The 18,008-nt window shown below is 40.0% G+C and overlaps 1 protein-coding gene across 1 annotated transcript in view; it reads left to right on the top strand.

Moving 5' to 3' along the window:
* LOC103247032 (uncharacterized) overlaps positions 1–18,008 on the top strand; it is a 73,785-nt gene that overhangs the window by 24,381 nt on the left and 31,396 nt on the right. The gene's annotated exons all lie outside the window — the stretch shown is intronic.

Here is an 18,008-nt window from a genome sequence, read left to right as displayed (position 1 = left end):
AGTTCAAATTCTGAATATCCTTGTTAATTTTCTGTCTCATTGATCTGTCTAACACTGACAGTGGAGTGTTAATGTCTCCCACTATTATTGTGAGGGAGTCTAAGTCTCTTTGTAGGTCCCTAAGAACTTATTTTGTGAATCTGGGTTCTCCTATATTGGGTGCATATGTATTTAGAATAGTTAGCTCCTCTTGTTGAATTGTTCCCTTGGCCGTTATGTAATGCCCTTCTTTGTCTTTTTTGATGTTTGTTGTTTTAAAGTCTGTTTTGTCAGAGACTAGAACTGTAACCCCTGCTTTATTTTTGCTTTCCCTTTGCTTGGTAAATTTTCCTCCATCTCTTTATTTTGAGCTTTTGTGTATCTTTGCACATAAGATGAGTCTCCTGAATACAGCACACCAATAGGTCTTGACTCTTTATCCAATTTGCCTGTCTGTGTCTTTTAATTGGGGCATTTATTCCATTTACATTTAAGGTTAGCATTAGTATGTGGGAATTTGATCCTTTCATCATGATGCTGTTGGGTTATTTTGCACACTAGTTGATGCCATTTCTTCATAGTGTCATGGTCTTTATATTTCAGTGTGTTTTTGCAGTGGCTGGTACCTTTTTTTTCCCCTCCATATTTAGTGTTTCTTTCAGGAACTCTTGCAGGGCAGGCCTGGTGGTAATGAAATCCCTCAGCATTTGCTTGTCTGGAAAGAATTTTATTTCTTCTTCGTTTATGAAGCTTAATTTGGGTGGATATGAAATTCTGGGTTGAAAATTCTTTTCTTCAAAAATGTTGACTATTGGCCCCCAGTCTCTTCTGGCTTGTAGAATTTCTGCTGAGAGGTCTGCTGTTAGTCTTATGGCCTTCCCTTTGTAGGTGACCTGGCCTTTCTATCTGCCCTTAACATGTTTTCCTTCATTTCAACCTTGGAGAATCTGATGATTATGTGTCTTGGAGGTGATCTAGTGGAGTATCTTAATGGTGTTCTCTGTATTTCCTGAATTTGCTTGTTGTTCTGTCTTTGTTAGGTTGGGGAAGTTCTCCTGGATAATATCCTGAAGTGTGTTTTCCAGCTTGTTTCTGTTCTCCTCATCTCCTTCTGGTACTCCAATCAATCGTTGGTTCAGTCTTTTTATAAAGTCTCATATTTCTTAGAGACTTTGTTCATTCCTTTTCATCCTTTTTTTCTCTATTCTTGTCTGCATGTCTTATTTCAGTAAGGTGGTCTTCAAACTCTGGTATCCTTTCTTCCACTTGGTCAATTTGGCTGTTGATACTTGTATATGTTTCATGAAGTTCTTGTGCTGTATTTCTCAGCTCCATCAGGTCATTTCTGTTCCTCTCTAAACTGGTTATTCTAGTTAGCAATTCCTCTAACCTTTTATCAAAGTTCTTAGCTTCCTTGCATCAGGTTAGAACATGCTCCTTTAGCTCAGTGTAGTTTTTTATTTCCCATCTTCTGAATCCTACATCTGTCAATTTGTCTATCTGATCCTCTGTCCAGTTCTGCACCCCTGATGGAGAGACGTTGCAGTCATTGGACAAGAAGAGGCAGTCTGGCCATTTGGGTTTTCAGCATTTTTCGTTGATTCTTTCTCTCGTCATGAGTTTATCTAGTTTCAGTCTTTGTGGGTGCTGACCCTTGGATGGGGTTTTTGTGGTGGCCTTTTTTGTTGCTGTTGATGCTGTTGTTGTCACTCTCTACTTCTTTGTTTTTCTTTCAATAGTCAGGTCCCTCTTCTGTAGGGCTGCTGCAGTTTGCTGGGGGTTCACTTCAGGCCCTATTCATCTGATTTCCTTCTGTGCCTGGAGATGTCATTCAGGGAGGCTGGAGAACAGCAAAGATGGGTGCCTGCTCCTGCTTCCAGGACCTCTGACCTTGAGGGGCACCAACCTGATGCCAGTAGGATTGCTCCTGTATAGGGTGTCTGACAACTCTAACCTTTTATCAAAGTTCTTAGCTTCTTTGCATCAGGTTAGAACATGCTCCTTTAGCTCAGTGCAGTTTTTTATTTCCCATCTTCTGAATGGGTCTCACCCAGTTCTGAGTGATCTCACCCAGGGTTTCCGCAGCTCACCCTGGGAAGCAGAAACCATTTAGTAAAGCACTTTGTCCCTTGGTGGAGAGGATGTGCTTCACTGGGGGAAACCCACTCATCTGGGCTACCTGCATTCCTCAGAACTACCAGGAGGAGAGGGTAAGTCTGCTGATCTGCCGAGACTGCGGCCACCCTTGTCCCTAGAGGCTCAGGCCCAGGGAGATCTGAATTCTGTCTCTGAGCCTCTGGCTGGAGTTATTGGAGATCCTGCAGGGAAGGCCCACCCGATGAGGAAGGATGAGTCAGGGTTAGGCCTGAAGAGGCATTCTGGCTGCAGACTGCCACAGCAGGTGTGTTGGACTGTGAGGACAACTCTTGGGATCAAGCCATCCAGCCTCTCTGGCTCCAGCATGGGAAAAGTGCAGCCTGGAGCTATAGAAATGTTTGCCGCCCTTCCCACACCCAGGGAACTTAGCCTGTTAGGCCTTTGTGAGTCCCAGTGCTGCCGCTCCCCCAAGGAGCTCAAATGGCTTAGACAGCAGGAAGCTGCAGTCAGTGCTGGTTGCCCCTCCCGCCGGGAGTTTGGTGGGCTTAAGCAGATTCCAGCTAAGAGGCTGTAAGAGTCTGTACTTTTCAGGGTTGAGATGCTAGGCACCAATGGCATGGGTTTGTGAGTGGGATATTCCAATCTGTGAGTTGCACAGTTCTGTGGAAATAGCACAGTTTCCCCAGCTGGTAGCAAGCTCACTCACCACCTCCCTTGGCTGGGGGGAGGGGGTTCCCCTTCGCTGTGTGGCTCTCAGGTGGGAACACTGCCTGTTCTTCTTTCTCTCCCTGAGTTACGCCAGCCTTCTAGTCAACTTTGAAGAGAGAATCTGGATACTTTGGTTCCTGGTGAAGGATTCACAGGCTTATGTTTTTTTCTTTTCTTTTTTTATTTTTATTATACTTTAAGTTCTAGGGTACAATGTGCAGGTCCATGTGCCATGTTGGTTTGCTGTACCCATTAACTCATCATTTACATTAGGTATTTCTCCTAGTGCTATCCCTCCCCCCACCCCCACCCCATGACAAGCACCCGTGTGTGATGTTCCCCACCCTGTGTCCAAGTGTTCTTATTGTTCAATTCTCACCTATGAGTGAGAACATGCAGTGTTTAGTTTACTGTACTTGTGATAGTTTGCTCAGTATGATGGTTTCCCACTTCATACATGTCCCTGCAAAGGACATGAACTCATCCTCTTTTATGGCTGCATAGTATTCCATGGTGTGTATGTGCCACATTTTCTTAATCCAGTCTATCATTGATGGACATTTGGGTTGGTTCCAAGTTTTTGCTATTGTGACTAATGCCACAATAAACATACATGTGCATGTGTCTTTATAGTAGCATGATTTATAATCCTTTGGGTATATACCCAGTAATGTGATCGCTGGGTCAAATGGTATTTCTAGTTCTAGATCCTTGAGGAATCACCACACCATCTTCCACAATGGTTAAACTAGTTTACACTCCCACCAGCAGTGTAAAAGCATTCCTGTTTCTCCACAGCCTCTCCAGCATCTGTTGTTTCCTGACTTTTTAATAATTACTGTTCTAACTGGTGTGAGATGGTATCTCATTGTGGTTTTGATTTGCATTTCTCTAATGACCAGTGATGGTGAGCTTTTTTTTTTTTCATGTTTGTTGGCTGCATAAATGTATCCTTTTGAGAAGTGTCTGTTCATATCCTTTGCCCACTTTTTGATGGGGTTGTTTTTTTCTTGTAAATTTGTTTGAGTTCTTTGTAGATTCTGGATATTAGCCCTTTGTCAGATGGGTAGATTGCAATAATATTCTCCCATTCTGTAGGCCGCCTGTTTACTCTGATGGTAGTTTCTTTTGCTGTGCAGAAGCTCTTTAGTTTAATTATATCCCATTTGTCTATTTTGGCTTTTGTTGCCATTGCTTTTGGTGTTTTAGTCATGAAGTCCTTGCCCATGCCTATGTCCTGAATGGTATTGCCTAGGTTTTCTTCTAGAGTTTTTATGGTTTTAGGTCTAACATTTAAGTCTCCAATCCATCTTGAATTAATTTTTGTATAAGGTGTAAGGAAGGGATCCAGTTTCAGCTTTCTACATTTGGCTAATCAGCTTTCCCAGCACCATTTATTAAATAGGGAATTCTTTTCTCATTTATTCTTTTTGTCAGGATTATCAAAGATCAGATGGTTGTAGATGTGTGGTGTTATTTCTGAGGCCTCTGTTCTGTTCCATTGGTCTATCTCTCTGTTTTGGTACCAGTACTATGCTGTTTTGGTTACTGTAGCCTTGTAGTGTAGTTTGAAGTCAGGTAGCATGATAACTTCCAGGTTTGTTCTTTTTGCTTAGGATTGTCTTGGCAATGTGGATTCTTTTTTGGTTCCATATGAACTTTAAAGTAGTTTTTTCCAATTCTGTGAAGAAAGTCATTGGTAGCTTGATGGGGATGGCATTGAATCTATAAATTACCTTGGGCAGTATGGTTATTTTCATGATACTGATTTTTCCTATCCATGAGCATGGAATGTTCTTCCATTTGTGTCCTCTCTTATTTCCTTGAGCAGTGGTTTGTAGTTCTCCTTGAAGTGGTCCTTCACATTCCTTGTAAGTTGGATTCCTAGGTATTTTATTCTCTTTGTAGCAACTGTGAATGGGAGTTCACTCATGATTTGGCTCTCTGTTGTCCCTAGAGGCTCAGGCCCAGGGAGATCTGAATTCTGTCTCTGAGCCTCTGGCTGGAGTTATTGGAGATCCTGCAGGGAAGGCCCACCCGATGAGGAAGGATGAGTCAGGGTTAGGCCTGAAGAGGCATTCTGGCTGCAGACTGCCACAGCAGGTGTGTTGGGCTGTGAGGACAACTCTTGGGATCAAGCCATCCAGCCTCTCTGGCTCCAGCATGGGAAAAGTGCAGCCTGGAGCTATAGAAATGTTTGCCGCCCTTCCCACACCCAGGGAACTTAGCCTGTTAGGCCTTTGTGAGTCCCAGTGCTGCCGCTCCCCCAAGGAGCTCAAATGGCTTAGACAGCAGGAAGCTGCAGTCAGTGCTGGTTGCCCCTCCCGCCGGGAGTTTGGTGGGCTTAAGCAGATTCCAGCTAAGAGGCTGTAAGTGTCTGTACTTTTCAGGGTTGAGATGCTAGGCACCAATGGCATGGGTTTGTGAGTGGGATATTCCAATCTGTGAGTTGCACAGTTCTGTGGAAATAGCACAGTTTCCCCAGCTGGTAGCATGTCCTCATGGAGTCAAAGTGATGTGATAATTGCAAAGCTGCATGCTTAGATTGGCAATTGTTCTGCACTGGCAGTTCCTTTCCTTATCTCTGCTGAGGGTACATCTGGACCGTGCACATTTGACATTTCTCCCCAGTGTCCAGGCCTGGACCACAGCCTGGGGAAGGAATGAAGGCAGGGCTCAGCACTGCCACCGAGGCTGACAGCAAAGTGCAGACTCTGGGAGGTATTCTCACCACTGGGATGACTCAGTGCACCTGCATATCTCTCCAGAGGGGAGCACAGATGAAGGAGGCCAAGGCACAGGAGATTCCTGCAGAGAGGGGCGCAGAGGGAGGGCGGGCAGGGGCCCTGGAGACAGGCGCAGTCTGGCTTCCTTCCCATGCTCTCTCCAGAGCCCCACCTGGGTCCTCCCTCGCACTCTCCTCACCCACCTGGAGCACCCTACCCATCTGCACCGTGTACTCTGCATCTCCTTGATCTTCATGTTGTATTTTGACTGTTTCTGTATTAATTCACTTAGCATAATGGCCATTAGCTTCATCCATTTTCCTGCAAGTGATATAATTTTGTTCCTTTTTTATGACTGTGTAGTATTCCATGGTGTATATGTACCACTTTTTCTTTATCAAATACACTGTTGATGGGCAATTTGGTTGATTCCATGTCTTTGCTATGGTAAATAGTGCTGCAATGAACAAAGACTGTATGTGTCTTCTTGGTAGAAGGATTTATTTTCCTTTGGTTATTTACCCAGTAATGAGATTGCTGGATCAAATGGTCATTCTACTTTTAGTTCTTTGAGAAATTGCCAATTGCTCTCCACAGTGGCTGAACTAATTTACATTCCCACCAACAGTGTGTAAGTGTTCCCTCTTCCCTGCAGCCTCGCCAACATCTGTTGTTTTTTGACTTTTAAATATTAATCATAGCCACTCTGACTGGTGTGAGATGATATCTCATTTTGTTTTCTTTTTTAACTTCTATTTTAGGTTCATGGGTACATGGACAGGTTTGTTTTATACGTGATTTGCCTCTTAAGGGGTTTGGCGTACAGACTGTTTCATCACACAAGTAATAATCACAGTACCTGACAGGTAATTTTTTTTATCCTCACTCTCCCCTGGCCTTCCACCATCCACCCTCAAGTAGGCCCTTATTCCTTTCTTTGTGTTGATGTGTACTTGGTTCTCACTTATAGGCGAGAACATGTAGTATTTGGTTTTCTGTTCCTGTGTTAGTTCGCTTAGGATAATGGCCTCCAGCTCCATCCATGTTGCTACAAAGGACATGATCTTACTATTTTTTTATGGCTGCATAGTATTATTTACTATGTATGTACCATATTGTCTTTATCCAGTCTACTGCTCATGGACATTTAGGTTGATTCCCTGTCTTTGCTATTGTGAATAATATTGTGATGAACATACACATGCATATGTCTTTATGGTAGAATGGTTTATATTCCTTTGTCTGTATACCCAATAATAAGTTTTCGGGTTTGAATGGTAGTTCTGCTTTGAGTTCTTTGAGAATTCACCAAATTGTTTTCCACAAGAACTGAACTAATTTACATCCCTACCAGCAGTGTATAAGTGCTTTCTTTTTTCTACAACCTTACCGGCATCTGTTTTTTTGTTTTGTTTTGTTTTGTTTTTTTACTTTTTGGTAATAGCCATTCTGACTGGTGTGAGATGGTATCTCATTGCAGTTTTGATTTGCATTTCTCTAATGATTGGTGATGTTGAGCATTTTTTCATATGCTTGTTGTCCACATGTATGTCTCCTTTAGAGAAGTGTCTGTTCATGGCCTTTGCCCACTTTTTAATGGGGTTATGCATTTTTTTTCTTGTAAATTTGTTTAAGCTCCTTATAGATGCTGGCTATTAGACCCTTGTCCAAAGCACAGTTTGCAAATTTTTTCTCCCATTCTATAGGCTCTGTGTTTACTCTGTTGATAGTTTCTTTTGCTGTGCAGAAGCTCTTTCTTCAGTTTAATTAGATTCTATTTGTTAATTTTTGCTTTTGTTGCCTATGCTTTTGGTGTCTTCATCATGAAATCTTTGCCAGTTCCTATGTCCAGAATGGTATTTCAGAGGTTGTCTTTCAGGGTTTTTATAGTTTTGAGTTTTACATGTAAGTCATTAATCCATCTTGAGTTGATTTTTGTATATGGTGTAGGGAAGGGGTGCAGTCTCAATCTTCTGCATGTGGCTAACTACTTATCCCAACACCTGTTATTGAATAGGGGGTTCTTTTTCCGTTACTTGTTTTTTCAGCTTTGCTGAAGATCAGATGATTGGAGGTGTGTGACCCTATTTCTGGGCTCTCTATTCTGTTCCAATGGACTGTGTGTCTGTTCTTGTACCAGTACTATGTTGTTTTGGTTATTGTAGCCCTGTAGCATGGTTCAACATTGGGTAACATGATGCCTCCAGCTTTGTTCTTTTTGCTTAAAATTGCCTTGGCTATTCAGGCTCTTTTTTGGTTTCATATTAATTTTTAAATAGTTTTTTCTAGTTCTCAGAATTATGTCTTTGGCAGTTTGTTGGGAATAGCATTGAATCTGTACATTACTTTGGGCAGTACAGCCTTTTTATTAATATTGATTCTTCCTATTCATGAGCATGGAATATTTTTTCATTTGTTTGGGCCATCTCTGATTTCTTTGAAAATTTTTTTGTAGTTCTCATTGTAGAGATCTACAATGTAGATCTTTGCTGTATTCCAAGGTATTTTATTCTCTTTGTGGCAATTGTGAGTGGGATTGTGTTCCTGATTTGGCTCTTGGCTTAGCTCTTGTTGGCGTATAGAAATGCTAGTGATTTTTATACACTGATCTTGTATCCTGAAACTTTGCTAAAGTTGTTTATTAGCTGAAGTAGCTTTTGGACTATGGGGTTGTCTAGATATAAAAGAATGTCATCTGCAAACAGAGATGGTTTACCTTCCTCTCTTCCTATTTGGATGCCCTTTATTTCTTTCTCTTGCCTGATTGCTGTGGCCAGAACTTCCCATACTATGTTGAATAGGAGCGAGGGAGAGGGCATCCTTGTCTTATGCTGGTTTTCAAGGGGAATGCTTCCAGCTTTTGCCCATTCAGTATGGTGTTGGCTGTGGGTTTGTCATATATTGCTTTTATTTTTTAAGTTATGTTCCTTCAATACCTATTTTATTGAGAGTTTTTAACATGAATGGATGTTGAGTTCTATTGAAAGCCTCTTTTGCGGGCCGGGCGCGGTGGCTCAAGCCTGTAATCCCAGCACTTTGGGAGGCCGAGACGGGCGGATCACGAGGTCAGGAGATCGAGACCATCCTGGCGAACATGGTGAAACCCCGTCTCTACTAAAAATACAAAAAATTAGCCGGGCGAGGTGGCGGGCGCCTGTAGTCCCAGCTATTCGGGAGGCTGAGGCAGGAGAATGGCGTAAACCCGGGAGGCGGAGCTTGCAGTGAGCTGAGATCCGGTCACTGCACTCCAGCCTGGGAGACAGAGCGAGACTCCCTCTCAAAAAAAAAAAAAAAAAAAAAAAAAAAAAAAAAAAAAAAAAAAAAAAAAAAAAGAAAGCCTCTTTTGCATATATTGAGATAATCATTTGGGTTTATATATTTTTTGTTCTGCTTATGTGCTTATGAATTACATTCACCAATTTGTGTATGTTGAATCAAACTTGCATCTCAGGGATAAAGTCTACTTAAGTGTGATGGACAAGCTTTTTGAGGTACTGGTAGATTTGGTTTACTAGTATTTTGTTGAGGATTTCTGCATCTATGTTCATGAAAGATATTGGCCTGAAGTTTTCTTTTTTCGTTGTTGTTGTGTTTCTGCCAGGTTTTGGTATCAGAATGATGCTGGACTCATAGAATGAGTTAGGCAGGAGGCTCTCTTCTTCAATGTTTTGGAGTAGTTTCAGTGGAAATGGTACCAGCTCTTCTTTATACATCTGGTAGAATTCAGTTGTGAATCTGTTTGGTCCTAGGTTTTTCCTCATTGGTAGGCTTTTTATTACTGTCTCAAGTTTGGAACTTGTTATTGGTCTGTTCAGGGATTTGATTTCTTCCTGGTTTGATATTGGGAGGTTGTACATTTCCAGAAATTTATTCATTTCCTCTAGGTTTTCCAGTTTGTGTACATAGAGGTGTTTGTAGTAGTCTCTGAGGGCTTTTTGTATTCTTATGGAGTTGTAGGTAATGTCCTCTTTGTCATTTCCGATTGTGTAATTCACATCTCAATTTTATTCAGTTTAACTCTGATTCTGGTTATTTTTTGTTTTCTGCTAGTTTTGAGATTGGTTTGCTCTTGTTTTTCTAGTTCCTCTAGGTGTGATGTTAGCTTGTTAATTTGAAATTTTTCTCACTTTTTGATTGGGATGTTTAGTGCTATAAACTTTCCTCTTAACACTGCTTTAACTGTGTCCCAGAGATTCTAGTATGTTATATCTTTGTTCTCACTAGTTTCGAAGAATTTCTTGATTTCTGCCTCAATTTCATTGTTTACCCAAAAGTCATTCAGGAGCAGGTTGTTTAATTTTCATCTAATTGTATGGTTTTGAGTGATGTTCTTAGTATTGATTTCTATTTTTACTGCACTGTGGTCTGAGAGTGTGGTTGGTATGATTTTCATTTTTTCAATATGTTGATAATTGTTTTATGGCTGATTGTGTGGTCAATTTTAGAGTATATTCATGTGCAGATGAGAAAAATGTGTGTTCTGGTTTTTTTGGGGTGGAGAGTTCTGTAGATACCTGTTAGGTCTCTTTGGTTGACAGTTGAGTTCAGGTCCCGAATATCTGTATTAGTTTTCTGCCTCAATAATCTGTATGATGCTGTCAAATGGATTTTGAAGTCTCCCACTATCATTGTGTGGTTATGTAAGTTTTTTTGTATGTCTCTAATAACTTGTCTTATGAATTTGTGTGCTCCTGTGTTGGGTGCATATATATTTAGGATATTTAGGTCTTCTTGTTGAATTTAACCCTTTAACATGATGTAATGCCCTTCTTCTTCTTTTTTTTTTTCTGAATGTTGCTGCTTTAAAGTCTGTTTTGTCTGAAATTAGACTAGTAACCCCTCCTTTCTTCTAATTTCTGTTTGCTTGATAGATTTTTCTCCAATCCTTTACTTTCAGCCTATTGGTGTTATTGCATGTGAGATAGGTCTCTAGAAGACAGCATGACATTGGGTATTGCTTTTTTATTCAATTTGCTACTCTGTGCCTTTTAATTGGGGCATTTAGCCCATTAACATTCAAGGTTAATATTTATATGTGTGGATGTGATCCTGTAATTATGTTGTTAGCTATTTATCATGCAGACTTGATTGTGTATTTGCTTTATAGTGTCAATGGCCTATGTACTTAGGTGTGTTTTTGTGCTGTCTGGTAATGGTCTTCCCTTTCCATATTTAGCACTATCTTAAGGAACTCTTGTAAGGCAGATCTAGTGGTAATGAATTCCCTTAGCATTTCCTCTTCTGAAAAGGATCTTGTTTCTCTTTCATTTATGAAACTTTGTTTGGCTGGATATGAAATTCTTGGTTGAAATCTTTTTTTTTAAGTGCTGAATATAGGCCCCCATCTCTTCCGGCTGGTAGGGTTTCTGCTGAATGGTCCACTGTTAGCCTGATGAAGTGTTCTTTGTAGGTGACCTGCCCCTTCACTCTTGTTTTATGAATTTGGGTGCTCCTGTGTTGGGTGCATACATATTTAGGATAGTTATGTCTTCTTGTTGAATTGTCTTGTATAGTATCTCACAAGGGTTGCTTTTAACACCTTTTTCTTTTGCTTTGACCTTGGAGAATCTGATGACTATGTGTCTTGGGTATGGTCATCTTGTATAGTATTTGCAAGGGTTCTCTGCATTTCCTGGGTTTGAATGTTGGCCTCTCTAGTGAGGCTGGAAAATTTTTCATGGAAGACATCCTGAAATATGTTTTTCAATTTGCTTATTTTCTCTTCATCTCTTTTGTGGATGCCAATGAGTCTTAAATTTGGTCTCTATATAATCCTATATTCCTCAGAGGTTTTGTTAATTCTTTTTTATTCTCTTTTCTTTATTTTCATGTGCTTGATTTAATTTGGAGAACCAGTCTTCAAGTTCTAATATTCTTTCATCAGCTTGGTCTATTCTGTTGTTAATAGTTGTGATTGTATTATGAAGTTCTTGAAGTGAGTTTTTCAACTCTATTAGCTCTGTTTTGTTCTTTCTTAAACTGGCCATTTGATCTTTCAGCTTCTGGATCATTTTATTGTATTCCTTATATTGTTTGGATTAGGTTTCCACTTTCTCCTGAATCTTGATGATTTTCATTCCTATTCATATTCTGAATTCTAAGTGTGTCATTTCAGACATTTCAGGCTGGTTAAGCATCATCACTGGGGAACAAGCACAATCCTTTGGAATTAATAAGACATTCTGGCCTTTTGACTTACCAGAGTTTTTGCACCAGTTCTTTATCTTTTCTGTGGGCTGATGTTCCTTCAGTCTTTGAAGTTGCTGTCCTTTAGATGGGGTGCTTTTCTCTGATCTTTTTTGATGCCCTTGGGGTTTTGATTGTGTTATAAGGTGGATTCAGTCACCTGGTTTCCTTTCTCAGCACCCCTGGGCTGCATACACCTTTCTAACCCCTTGAGGTTAGAAAACTGCTGCGCTGGAGGGGCTGAGGTGTTCCCAGTCAGTAAGCCACAGCAGTCCAGTGAATTGTTCTGGCCAAAGATCTTTGTTGAGGTGGTGGCAACAGGATCCATGCTCACCTGTGTGTGCCAGCACTGCAGCAGCATGGCAGGGTGCATGTGTATCAGCTGGAATACAGCACTGGGGGGATCAGGGTGGCAGCATTCCTGCATGCATTCAGAGGCATGGTAAGGGTGAGGAGCTGGTGAAAGTAGGTTTGCTGGCTTCTGTGCACACACTTGCACCAGTGGTGGCAGTGGCATGGCAAGGGCAGGACTGCCAACATCTGTGTGCTTGTTTGTGCCATTGGTGGCAGTTTGACAGGGTACCCATGAATCAGCAGTGGTGAGTCATTGGGGTGTGTATACATGGCAGCAGTGGGGTGGCAGGTGTGTGCACATCTATGCATAGGCAGGAGATTGGGAGGAAAATCTGCCCATGAGTGCTGGCAAAGCAGTGAAAAGATCAAAGTGAGCAGAAGTCATCAAAGTGGTGGGGGAATGCTGTAGCAGAAGGAGATTGCAGGTGGGTGGGGACTAGTCTGCTGAAGCTCTCCAATGGTCAGGTGCAGCCTACCAGTGAAGGAGCTATGATGAGAGCACCAGGGAAGCACTCTGGTTGGGCATCAGAGCTGCAAGCAGGCATGGCCGGACTGGCCCCATCTCATGGACAAGACCATCCAGCTCTGTCCAGGTCTAACAGTCACTTTAAGACTAATGTCTGCTAGAGGAGCATGACTAGCTTTGGAGGATGAGCACCCCTGACTGTGCTCCACTACAGATGTTCCCATACCAAGCTCTCCAGATCCACATAGGCTGGATTTCTGCCCCTGCCGCCTCTCTAAGTAGCTACTGTCTCTGCCAAGTCCCTGCCATGTCAAGTGTCTGTGGGGGTCTTGGGGTTTCCCACTGCTAGGATTCTGGTCTCCCATGGTGGGAGTGGGCCACTCCTCACCTGTTCAACTCACCCCTTCCCTATGAGTCACTTGGGGCAAGGAATGAGTCTGAGTGATTGGCAGTCTTTTCCAGCATTCACAGTTTCCTTTAACATTCAGCCCAACATCTCCATCCTCCCTCCATCTACTGTCAATGCCTTCCTTCTGAAGATCTGCTCAAAGATTGCCAGTCTTCCCAATGTCCCAGTCTCTTGGTAGAGGATGTTCCTTCTGGCTGCATCTAGTCAGCCATCTTGGCTCCTCTCTTCATTGTGGTTTTGATTACCCTGATGACTAGTAATGTTGAACTTTTTTTTATGTTTGTTGGCTGTTTGTATGTCTTCTTTTGGGAAGTGTCCATCCGTGACCTTTGCCACAGTGGGTTTTTGAGTTTCCATTTTGTAGGAATTTGCCAGTAGAGGAGGGGAGTGGAGTTAGGGAGAAATAGCAAATGAGATGGAGAGACATAGACAGAATGAGATCCCAAGGATAGCCAAGCTGCATCCATTAGGTGGTAATCAGTACCTTTTAGTGGCCACACAGTCTTCGCAGTTCAGTGGCCACAGTTTCTGTGTGGAGATGCTGGGTTCTAGAAGAAGGCTTTCACAGCCTCCAAATCTAGTAATAAATGGGGCTCTGAAAAGACTGAATAATGTACTCTTTCGAGACAAAACTTAAGCTTTGTCCCTGTGAAACATGCCTCCAGCATTTATCTGCAGCTACACGTATACTTCAGAGAGGATAAGAATTCTCTGAAGACATGTTAAAAACCAAATATCTAGCCCTCCATTTCCAATTCCCCCAGGAATCTGACCCGCTAAGTCTGAGCAAGGCCAAGGAATATTCATTTCCTACCAGTACCCAGGGAATGGACATGGTTCTGGTCCCTAGACTATACTTTGGGTAGTCCAGTTTCAAAATCCTTCTTTGAGATGTGGATACAGACCGAACCAGAAGTGACAAGTAATTCACCTTGAAGGACATGGAGGTGGAGGATGGGAGTGCCAGTGGCTTTGGGGAGACAAACAGAATCAGGGAAGGGTTCAGAACACCATGCCTGGTGATAAAGATAAAGGATTTCTAGACCCAGATGTCAGTCACCAGGATGATACCTCTGGAAAGGAAAGAGTCTGCTTTAAAGCTGTGAGTTGACTGTCTCCACAGTGGCCTTCCCAGTAGCTACAACTGTGAGACTCACATTTACATTTTAGTCAATGCCCAGAATTGACTGTTTAAAGTTTTCTGATTTTAGCTATTATGAAGATTGTTGTGCTGAACATGTCATTTATATGTATTCGCATGTATGACTGATTGTTTCTTCCTTGGAGACAGAGTTCTCAGAAGTTGAATTACTCGATTTTCTTAACTTCTTTATTTTTATTTTTAAATTTAATTAGTTATTTTAATTACCAAATAAAAATTGTATATATATACATGCATATACACACAGAAACACATAAATATAGTATAGAATGTAATGTTTTAAAATATGTGTGCCTTGTGGAATGGCTGTACCAAGATAACTAACATATGCATTACCTCACATACTCATCATTTTTTGTGTGTGGTGAGAATAAATCTAATCTATTAACAATTTTTTAGTAAAAAATAAATTATATTAATTATAGTTATCATTTTCTAGAATAGGTTTCTCAAATTTATATCTTCTAACTGAAATTTTCTTCAGCCTATGAGTCTGTTTTTATGCCAGTTTCATGTTGTTTTGATTACTCCACCTTTGCAGTAGATTTTGAAATCAGGTAGAGTGATGCTTCCAGTTTTGTTCTTTTTCTTAAGATTTATTTGTCTATTCAGCATCTTTTCTGGTTCTCATATAAATTTAGGATGGCTTTTTCTGTTTATGTAAAACACATCATTAGAATTTTAATGGCTATTGCATTGAATCCATAGATCACTTGGGTAATATGATCATTTTAACAATATTTATTCTCCCAATCCATGAACATGGAATATCTTTTTTTTATTTGTGTCTTCTTCAGTTCCTTTCATTAATGTTTCATAGTTTTTGGTTTACAGATCTTTCATTTTATTGGTTAAGTTTATTTCTAAATAGTACATATTTTGTGTAAATAGGTTGTTATCATATAGAAAGCCTACTGGTTTGTGTATGTTGATTTTATATCCTGAAGCTTTACTGAATTTTTTTATTAGTTATAACAGTTTTTTCGTGTGGAGTCTTTAGGATTTTCCATATAAAAGATAATGTCATCTCTAAACAGATACTATTAAACTTCTTCCTTTCTGATATGGGTAACTTTTCTTTATCTTGCCTTATTGCAATGGTGTGACTTCCAGTACTATATTAAATAGAAGTGGCAAGAGTGAACATCCTTGTCTTTTGTTTGATCTTAGAGAAAAAAAATTCAAATTTCACCATTGAGTATAATGTTAGCTGTGGTTTCGGCATATGCTCTATTGAGGGTTTTTTATACCTAATTTTTGAGGGTTTTCATTCATGAAAAGATGTTGAATTTTGTGAAATGCATATACTGAATCTATTGAGCAGATCATTTGTTTTTTGTTTTCCGTTCTGTTAATGTGGTGTGTCACATTTATAGATTTTCATATGCTGAACCATCCTTGCATTTCAGAGATAAATCCCAACTGATTATGGTAAATCATCCTTTCACCATGCTGCTGAACTGACATTATGATATTTTATTGGGGAATTTTGCATCTGTGCTCACTGGGGATATTGGCGTGTAATTCTCTTTTCTTATATTGTCATTCTCTGGCTTTCATATAAGAGTAATGGTAGTCTTATAAAATAAAGTAAGTTGTAAATAGTCTGTTCTCTTCAGTTTTGGGAAATACTTTGAGAGGAGCTGGTATTACTTCTTTAAATGCTTGATAGAATTCAGCAATGAAGTCACCAATTTCTGAGCTTTTTTTTTTTTTTGACAGGAGATGTTTTATTACTAATTCAATTCTTTTACTCATTCTTGGTCTCTTCAAAATTTTTATTTCTTCATGAATCAGGCTTGGTAGGTTGTATGTTTCCAGAAATTTATCCATTTTTTTTATTGTACACAATTTGCTGGAACGTAATTGTTCATAGTAGTCGTTTAAGATCCTTTGTATTTCTGTGGTATCAGTTGTAATATCTTGCTTTTCCTTTCTGATTATATTTATTTGACTCTTCTCTTTTTTTCCTAGTCTAGCTCAAGGTTTGTCAATTTTGTTTATCTTTAAAAAAAAATTGTTTGTTTTGTTGATACTTTCCATTGTTTTCCTAGTCTCTATTTTATTTCTTTCTTCTCTGATCTTATATTTTTCTTCCTGCTATTAAGTCTGGGCTTAGTTTGTTTTTCCTTTTCCGGCATCTTGAGGTGCAATATTAGGATGTTTATTTGAGGTTTTTATCTTATTTGATGTAGACATTTGTTGCTGTAACTTTCCATCTTAGAACCACTTTTTGCTGCATTCTGTAAGTTTTGGTGTGTTGTGTTTTTATTTTTGTTTGTCTCAAGATAATTTCAAATTTTCCTTTTAATTTATTAATTTACCCATTGATTATTCAGAAGCACATTTTTAAATTTTCACATTATTTGAAAATTTAACAAAATCTTTCTCATATTGATTTGTAGATTCATACCATTGTGTTCAGAAAGGATACTTGATAATGATTTCATTCTTCTTAAATTTGAAATTTTTTTGCCTGATGTAAAATGTATCTGGAGATTGCTGTTTGTGCAGTTGAAAGTAATGCATATTCCACTTCTGGTGGCTGGAATGTTCTGGACATATCTGTGAGGTCATTTGGTCCAGTGAATAGTTCAATTATAATGTTTCCTTATTGTTGTCTGTCTGGATAATCTGCTCATTGTGGGAAGTAGAATATTGAAGTTCCCTCCTCTTATTGTTTTACAATCTACCTCTCCCTTTAACTCTATTAACTATTGAATTATATGTTTAGGCACTCAGATAGATGCCTGGTGTATTTGCATTTATAATTCTTATATACCCCTAATGAATCAATTGTTCTATTGTAAGGATCTTCTTTACCTCATTTAAGTATTTTTCACTTACATTTTATTTGATCTGATATCAGATAGGTATCTCTGCTCTCTTTTGATTTGTTTGCATAGAATATCTTTTTTCATCTCTTTCCACGTATTCATACATTTAAGGTAAGATGTATCTCTTGTAAGCAGCATAGGCATGGATCTTGTTTGTTTATCCATTCAGCCATTCCATGTCTTTTGATTAAAGATTATAAACTATTCATATTCAAGGTAACTATTGATATGTAAGGACTTACTACTGACCTTTTGATAATTGTTTTCTGGCCGTTATGTAGATTTTTTTCTTTCTTCCTCTCTTGTTTTCTTTCTTTATGATTAGATGATTTTATGTAGTAGTACGCTTTGAATTATTATTATTTTTTTTTGAGATGGAGTCTCGCTCTGTTGCCCAGGCTGGAGTGCAGTGGCATGATCTCGGCTCACTGCAAGCTCTGCCTCCCAGGTTCATGCCATTCTCCTACCTCAGCCTCCCATGTAGCTAGGACTACAGGTGCACACCACCACGCCCAGTTAATTTTTTGTATTTTTAGTAGAGATGGGGTTTCACCATGTTAGCCAGGATGGTCTCGATCTCCTGACCTTGTGATCCACCTGCCTTGGCCTCCCAAAGTGCTGGGATTACAAGCATGAGCCACCACGCTCAGCCTGAATTTTTACTTCCGATATTTTCTTTATTTACTATAGGTTTTTGGTTTTGGTTACCATGAGGCTTACACAAAATATATTATAGCTATAACAGGCTATGTTGAGCCAACAATAACTTAACTTCAATTACATTGAAAAACTCTGTGCTCTTCTCCTAGCATTTTATGATTTTGATGTCACAGTTTACATCTTTTAATATGAGTATCCCTTAACACAGGTGTCCCCAACCCCTGGGCTGCAGACTGGTACCGGTCTGTGGCCTTTCAGGAACCAGGTTACACAGCAGGAGGTGAGGAGTGGCCAAGCAAGCATTACCACCTGAGCTTTGCCTTCTGTCAGGTCAGCAGTGGCATTAGATTCTCACAGGAGTGTGAACTGCACATGAGAGGGATCTAGGTTGTATGCTCCTTATGAGAATCTAACTAATGCCTGG

Source organism: Chlorocebus sabaeus, chromosome 2, assembly GCF_047675955.1.
Source record: "Chlorocebus sabaeus isolate Y175 chromosome 2, mChlSab1.0.hap1, whole genome shotgun sequence".
In the NCBI taxonomy this organism is placed as follows: domain Eukaryota; kingdom Metazoa; phylum Chordata; class Mammalia; order Primates; family Cercopithecidae; genus Chlorocebus; species Chlorocebus sabaeus.
The sequence above is the reverse complement of the archived record's forward strand: the minus strand, read 5'-3'. Positions and strand labels throughout refer to the sequence as shown.